A 9,092-nucleotide genomic window follows, 5' to 3' on the forward strand; every position below is an offset into this window, starting at 1 on the left:
CAAATCTATCAAGTTTTCTCTTATACAAAAATGTCTTTTAAAAAATTTCGCTTGTCTTCCTTATCTACTATTCCTTTAACAATATTGAGTTTAGTAATCTAGGTTTATTTGGCATATCAATATTGTGAGCAAGTTGTGCAAGCTCGTGAATACTAAAGATGTGAAAATGCGATATAAGATTAAAGATTGTGATTAGGAAAATGACTAACAAGGGAGAAATCAACATTGTTAACACCTAAGCCAACTTCACCTAAGATGTCACTGATAAGAAGGGTCATAAAAAGAATAGGAATGTCACCAACAAGAGTTAGGAGGTATAGCCCAAGGTTGTGTCAAGCAAAATTCTTATGTTCCTGGAACCATCTGCAACTAAGGGGGCAAGGATAAAGTGGAGGTCATTCCCGAGGATGTCTCACTCAAAAAAAAGTGGATTATGAATATTGATATAGGGATGGATGCAATCGAGATGTTTGGGCAATGCTTAGGATATATGGAGGGCACACTTAGCATTCTTGAGGAGCATACTTTTGAAGAGATTGAGAACCTACAAAATGATTTTGAGGGTCATAAGAAAATGGAGTTTGAGCTAAGAAAAATTGTTACTATTTTGGAGTGTAGGCTGATAGAGACATTGGGCATTGTTCACGCCATGAAGGTAAAGGTGGAGGCACTCGAGGGACAAGTGGGTGATGGCATGGTTGAGTCATCCAAAAACATTATTGTGATGAGGAAGGCCAAGATTGAGGCTCCCAAGCCTTGGTGTTCAAAGGTGTGTGTGATGCAAAAGAAGTGGAAAACTTCCTTTGGAAAATGGAAAACTACTTTAGGAACGTCTAAGTGAAGAATAATGAGGCCAAGGTCAACACCAGTGTATTGACATATCAAATATTTTCATGCTATGGTGGATAGAGAAGATGGCTGGCGTCGAGAAAGGTTTTTGAACTATTATCACACGGATCAGTTCAAAGGTGGGTTCAAATATTAACTCTTCCCAAACAATGTCTTGTATAAATTAAGGTGCAAGCTTAAGGGTTGAAGAAGATAGAGAGCATACATAACTATTCCAAGGAGTTCACCACTCTTATGCTTCACATTCCCAACTTTACCCGCAATGACTTATTGTTTCACTTCATTGATGGGTTGTAGAATTTGGCTAAGCTGAGTTACAATGCGGGAAAGTCACATATGTGGACTACGCCATAGTGGAGAGTGAGTCTTTAATACACTTCATGCACGACAAGCACAACAAAGAAAAGGGCATATAGTCAAAAGGTTAAAATATCAAAGGCGAGGAGACTGTGGAAAAGCAAAGGGACCTACCAACAACATTCCAAGACTCTAGATGACAATAAGCCTAACAACAGGAAATTAAATAGTTGTCACGACTATGTTGAAAAGAAGGCACATGTCGAGAAAAGGGGGGTGTTACATATGCTGAGCATTTCATGACTTCAAAAATTATCCTAATTTAAAAGGCCTCAATGCAATGGTTCGTGAAAGAAAGGCACAGACACATGGAGAGAGTTTGGGAATCTCATTGAGTATTTGCGACAAGGCAACTTGATGGTGTTTGAGTATGATATTTGGCTTACCAAATTGTTCTCTTATGATAAATTTTTGATACCAAATAAAGAAGAATACATCCAAAATTTTATAAAAAACCAAAATTCATGTTTGGGTAGAGCCATGTAACACCTCAGAAGTTAAAAAGTCAAGTTGGAAAAGAAAAGTTGCAGAAAGTTATTGGTGCCAGCTCCCACAAAGCTACCTACGGACCATACAAAGGACCTACGATCCATATAATGCAGTCTTAGGTGAGTCATAACACTTGAGAAAAATGTTAAGTTTAAGAAGTGGGTCTATGAGCCAACCTATGGACTGTACAGGGTCCTACGGTCTGTAGAAGGCCATTGTAGAAGAGATCCTGAAAGATGAAAAATGTTAACTTTCATAAGGTTTTATATGGACAACAGAACGGTCTATAGATGGGTTATATGACCCGTATGATGGATCGTAGAATGAGATTCACAGAATTTTTTTTTTGGGTTTAACGGGATGAGAGGTCCTACGGACCGTAAGAAGTGGTTCATAGGTGGGGCTTCAAAATTGGTAAAATATTTGAGAGCAGAGGTTCTACGATTGACCTATGACCTGTAGAGAGGTCTACAGATCGTAAGGAGTGTTCTGGGTCTTTATTCATAAAGTTGGGTCTCAATATATCGACCTACGGACAAACAGGATGGTCCATAGGTAGGGTTCGTAGAGTCCCTCCACCACTTAATTCTCAGGGTTTTTTCAGTCATTTTCTACTCTTTTAATGCCTAAGCTCTGTCATTTTGAGCTCATTCCTAAGACATATAACTACCTTTACCTTTCAAATTTTTCTCATTCTCTCTTGTTTAGTCAATAACCCTAAGGCTCTCAAGAAATTCTCGCTCAAGGTCTTCTTCATCAAAAAATCTAGGGTTTCAAGGATTCAAGTCCCCTCTTTTAGTTTAAAGGCTAGAATTCATTGAGATATGTGATAATTCATCATGGAACCTTTCCATCCTTTGAGTACAGAAGATTTGTCTATTTCTTCCATGAATTGCAATCTCAAATTCTAGGGATTTGATGATTATTTATTGGGTTCAATCAATTATGATTTTATTCATTATCAATGATCTTATTATACATGTTTGATTTAAATTGCATGTTTTCAATGGTTTTCTCATGAAATCATGCATTATGCCTATTCTATGATTATGAACTATGCTGTGAGATTATGCATGCATCATGATTTAAGAAACTTTGATTTAAGAATGCTTTTAGATAAACTATCAACATGAATTTTATGATAACAAGGTTGCTTCGAATTGAAGTGCTCTCATCATGAAGGATTTCCATTATTTAGCCACTTTCTAATTAAAGTGTGATTTTTTATACAAAGATTATGATGATTAGGATGCTTTAGATAATCGTCTTTTATGAATTTACTATGTTATGAATCATGATATGTTGAAATAAGCTATTCTTATGATTTCAAGTATTTAATGATGAACTTGGTGTTACTAGATTCTTACCATTTTCAAAGACTATCATATGTTCATGATTATGACTATTCTTATTGAGAGTATTACCTAGGATCAAGATGAATTAGGGATGAAGGCTCACTCGTTAGTAGAGGCGGAGTTCCTTAGTAGCAAAATCTATATCCCATAACTATGTACCGCCATAGGATGTCCTAATGGGACAAATTAGCTTAAGCTAGTGGATCACAAATAGCTCATATTCATGGTCCTTACTTGGCAAGTAGGACAACCTTTTTCAATGTGGGAAAAATACTGGACTCTAAATTATAGCTTATATAGTTATGTCAGTTAACGGTATCTCTCACAAAGACTTATGATTCTCACTTATATTATGAATATTATTATTTTATGATCACTGCGTTGACCATGTACTATGGTTTCTACACAGATTCATCAAATTATGTCATATTTTAGCTTGGTCATTGCATTATCATATTTTCACATTCATCATGCTATGTTTCTCATAATCATGCATCTTTCCTCATGCTCAATCTATTTCAAGTACTTACCACATACTTTTTGCTATATTATTTTATAATATAGGTCATGACGCTTCTCATTAGGGCCGTGATTGTACATACTCTTATCAACTTTACAGTATCGGTGACTCCTCATATTCTGAGGACATTTATATTAGAATCCATTTAGAGTTTTATTTGGTTTTTCTTATGTTAGATATAGCTAGAGACTTGTTCTAGCATCTCATCTTTGATAGAGGCTTTTTAGACATTAGATAATTTCGCGTATGTTGAGTCATATCTGATTCTCCTATTATGCTATATCATATTATGTTGAGACTTATATACCAATTTTTAATTCATTTGTTTATCTTAATTGTCTTAGGGTCATATTTATGTTAAGTGGCTCATTCAAGGTCTTTCAGGATCCCATTCGCCATGTCACTTCTAGAGGGTAGCTTGGGCGTGACAAACATAATATTGAAAGTAATGGGTTTTTAAATAGTCCTTGGTGTCTAACAAGCCGCGTTAAGTAGAGTCTTGCTCATTGGTGTAAAGTGTGCCACATCTATGAATAAGATACAATGAGACATTTACGAAACTTCACTTATTCCATCATCCTTAAGTCATGTGATAAAGTTGAACTCTACATGATTTCCTTCTATCTCATATTCTATGCATTTTAGAATCATGCCTCCAAGAAGAGCTCCATTAAGAAGGATCAGGAACCAATATGAGGAGCTACAAGCACCTCAAGCTTTGGTTGATCCTTTGGCCGGTCATGTCACTCATGCCGAGTTTAGGGTTGCTTTCGACGTGCTCATACAAGCCATAAAAGCTCAATATAACCATAAGGTTATATCTCCCATGAACACAAATGTGCGTATGGAAGCAACTAGGGTTTGAGATTTTACTCGGATGAATCCTCTGGAATTCCATGGTTCTAAGGTGGATGAGGATCCATAAGAGTTCATTGAGGGAATCCAAAATATCACGGAAATTATGGGTGTGACTCCGGTAGAAAAGGAAGATTTGGCTTCTTATCAAATAAAAGAGGTTGCTCAAGTGTGGTTCACTCAATGGAAGAAAGAAAGGGCCAATGATGCAGGTCCATTGAATTGGAAAAATTTCAAGGGTGCTTTCCTAGACCGGTTCTTGCTCCTTGAGATGAGCGTCTAAGGTTTAAGAGCTCATTAACTTTAATAGAGGAAATATGAGTGTAAAGGAATATGCTTTGAAATTCACTCAATTGTCCAAGTAAGCTCCGACAATGGTAGCGTATTCTGGATCTCATACGAGCAACTTTATTTTTCAGTGTCTAAAAAATTATGGTCAAAGAATTTAATGCCGTAATTGACCAAGGAGATGAATATCTCAAGATTGATGACCGATGCTCAACAAATTGAGGAAGAGAAGCTTAAGAACAGGTCTAGAATGACTAAGAGGGCAAGGACAGATAGTGGTGACTATTCTCATCTGAGGTCCGGTGGTGGTGGTCATTCCCAATTACAATAGAAATTCTCTGGCCTGACTCATCTAGTGCTCCCCTTCAGAAGTTCAACAAGGATAGGATGTCAAACCCCAAGCCTTAAGGAGTGCATCTAGTGTTCAGCATTTCCCACATGCAAAAAATGTGGCAAGAGTCACTTAGAGAAATACTTAGCTGATACAGAATGATGTTATGGTTGTGGTAAGGTTGTTCATAGTTTGAGAGATTGCCATTCACTTGATAACAAGAGTAGAGGTGGTTGACAAAAGACTCAGTCTAATTCTTTGAGTCTCCAGGCTCAATAGGGTACTTCATCTAGTTCGGGTGGGGTCAACGTCAGAACAAGTTTTATACTCTCTAGACTCAAAAAAGATCAGGAGGACTCTCTTGATTTGGTCACTAGTATTTATGAGTCTTTCAGTTTGATGTTAATGCTTTGTTAGATCCTAGACCGAATCTTTCTTTCATGACTCTTTATGTTTCTATGAAGTTTGATGTCTATCCCAAAATCCTATTAGAACCTTTCTCACTCTCTACTCCTATCGGTGATTTATTTTTAGCTAAATGGGTTTTCAAAAATTTCTCAGTCTCAGCTTTTCGGAAAATCACGTCCATTGATTTTGTAAAGTTAGGTATGATTGAATTTGATCTTATTCTTGATATGGATTGGATTCATACCTTTTATGCCATTATTAACTACAGAACCTGAGTGATTAAGTTTTAGTTTCTGAATGAATCAGTCATAGAGTGGAAGGATAATAATTCATTGTTTTAAGGGTTAGTTTATCTTGTGACTTAAAGTTAGAAAGAGGATTTCTAAAGGTTGTATATATCATCTAGTTCGGTTTAGGTATATAAATTTTGAAACCCCTACTCTTAAGTCAGTTCCAGTAGTGAATGAGTTTCCGAAAGTGTTTCCCAATGATCTTCTTGGTATTCCTCCCGCAAAGGAAAATCGACTTTGGCATAGAACTTCTTCCAGATGCCCATCCTATCTCTATTCATTCTTATACAATGAATCTGGTCAAAACTTAAGGATTTAAAAAGAGCAGTTAAAGGACCTTTTGGCTAAGAGTTTCATTAGACCAAATATCTCTCCATAGGTTGCTCTGGTTCTCTTTGTTTGGAAGAAAGATGGTTCTCTCTGTATGTGTATTGATTATCATGAATTGAAAAAGGTCACAATCAAGAATAATTATCTTATCCCAAGGATTTAATGACTTGTTCGATCAACTTCAAGACGCTAGCTTTTTTTCAATGATTGATCTTCGATCAGATTATCATCAGCTTAGATTGAGAGAATATGACATTTTAAAGATGAATTTTAGAACTCGGTATTGTCACTATGAATTATTAGTTATGTCTTTTTCACTAATAAATGATTCTGTGTCTTTTATGGATTTGATGAATATGGTGTTCAAGCAATTTTTAGACATGTTCGTCATTGTATTTATTGATGATGTTTTGATTTATTCTAGGAGTGAGAATGAGCATGCCAATGATTTCTGGATTGTCTTGCAAGTTCTCAAGGATGCTAGTTGTTTGCTAAGTTTAGTAAATGTGAGTTTTTATTGAGGTCGGTTACGTTCCTTGTCCATATTATTTTTGATGATGACATTAGAGTTGATCCTAAGAAGACTGAGGCGGTTAAGAATTCTCCTAGACCTCTTTCTCTCTCAGATAATTGAATTTTATTGGTTTTAGCCGATTTCTATAGACGGTTTGTGGAAGGATTTTCATATATTGTTTCACCTTTGACTACTTTGACTGAGAAGAAAGTGAAATTTCAATGGTCTGAAGCTTGTGAGAAGAGTTTCCAAGTGTTTAAGAATCGACTTACTTCAACCCTAGTGTTGACTTTATTGGAAGGATCAGATGATTTTGTTATGTATTATGATGCCTTGAGAATTTGTCTTGGTTGTGTTTTGATGCAAAAATATAAAGTGATATCCTATGCTTCTAGGCAACTTAAAGCTCATGAAAAGAATTATTCAACTCATGATTTAGAGTTAGCGGCGGTGGTGTTTGCTTTGAAGATATACATACACTATCTCTATGGTGTTTATGTCCATGTGTTCACCGATCATAAGAGTTTGAAATATGTATTTAAGCAAAAGGATTTAAATCTTCTCCAAAGAAGGTGGGTTGATGTCACAACCCGAGCCTAAGGCATAGACGTGACACGGCGATCGAAAACCCGAAGGATTCCAACCAAGCCATCTTAGCATATATTACATACATAAGGTAAAGGAACATGATAAGATAAGCGGAAGAATCTATTCAATAAGAAGTCAAAGGAAAGTAAACTCCAACCAATCGTCCAAAATGGACTTACATCACGTGCAAAGTCTAAACATGCCTCTAAGTCTATACTTGATGGGGGATTTAGGACAAACTCCTATCTCACCCGCATAATAAGAGAAATTCAAGGTAACAACATGAAATAAAAGTCATGTCCTCGGTGAATGATGACTCACCAACTCTTGAAAACTAAACCAACTCTAGCCACGAATGTGAGGAGCGTGAGCATCATCCGTACCTACATTATGAGACAATGTAGGCAAAATATGCGTTAGTACATAGAATGTACAAAGTATGTGACTTATGCATGAACAAGTAATAGGACATGAAAAACATGACATAGGATGCATGACCAATCATAATGAGCATGAGACAAATTAAAAGCATTTGAGATATCATGAAAACTTATGGTCAATGCATCATAAAACTTCATAGTAAACTTTTCATCTCTTCATGTAACTTATGCGGGATAAGGCCTTTAACCGACATCTTAAAACTATGCAAGCTATAACATGGAATCCGATGTAACTCCCACATAAAGAAGAGAGAGGCCACTTGCCAAGGTATACTCCGTGAGAACAACTTTAACATTGTAAGCTATACTTGGGTGCACTATCTAGGCCATCAAGGCTACCTACAGGGACAACGTAGTTTTGGGATTTTAGGTTGTTACTATGATTCCTTTGGGTAACTAAATACGTTACTGGACCGAACCCCACATAAAGTCCTCTTGATTCTTAGTCAATATCCCAACGGAATTTATTAAAAACATTAAAACATCACCATTAACTTCATCATGAAAATAATCATAGAATATCTCATTAACTTTAGTGATTCATAGAAATTCATAACTTTGGTGAGAATTGTCCTTATCACCATCTTAAACATGATTTTGTGAGAATTTTCCTCATCACACCATAATAACTTTCTTGAATCATAATTAATCATCATCATAACTTTAATCATTATATAATCAATCTCAACTTCAATCATAAAAGCTTTCTTTTGAAAATCATTAAACTCATAATCAAACTCTTGTAAAATCAACTTTGAACTTCATGAAAATCATGATTGAAAATAGATTTATGCGTAGGCATTAATAATTCAACTTAATATTATTCAATTCATATAGAAACATGCTTATAATGATCATTGATAATATCTAAGAATGAAATTGAAACATCCCAATATAATTCATCAAAACTAGGGTTTATAGACAATTGAAATTTGAAGAAAACCTATAGAAAACCTTGGGAATCCATAGGTGAAAGGAACCCATGGATCAATCCCACATACCTTGGTGAAATCAACTTAGAATTGAAGAGAGACTTTGATGAACTTGAAACCCTAGCTTGAATTTGGAGAGGAACCTTGATAGAATTCTTTGACCTTGCCTTAGAGAAATTTTGAAGAATGATTTAGAATAGAAGGATTTTTGAAGGGTTGGGTAGTTATAGGCTTGAACTTGGCCATAATTGTGTCTAGATACATTGAATTGAACTTTGGAAAAAGACAATATTGCACTTTATTAATTCTGAATTTGGACCTGCGAGTTGGTACCTACGACTCGTCTTCGAGTCGTAGTCTTGACTCGTCTTGTAGGGTATGTAAAACACTGAGACTTGAGTCTGTGAAAATGTTTCTATGAGTCATTGTTATGACTCGTCAACTGGTCTATGGGTAATAGACTCAATCCGTCTTGCAGGTTTGAAAAACCTATAAAATATTATCCTCTGAAGTTTTGTTACAAGTCATCCTTATGACTCGACCTGA

Source organism: Solanum dulcamara, chromosome 1 (assembly GCF_947179165.1).
Source record: "Solanum dulcamara chromosome 1, daSolDulc1.2, whole genome shotgun sequence".
NCBI lineage: Eukaryota > Viridiplantae > Streptophyta > Magnoliopsida > Solanales > Solanaceae > Solanum > Solanum dulcamara.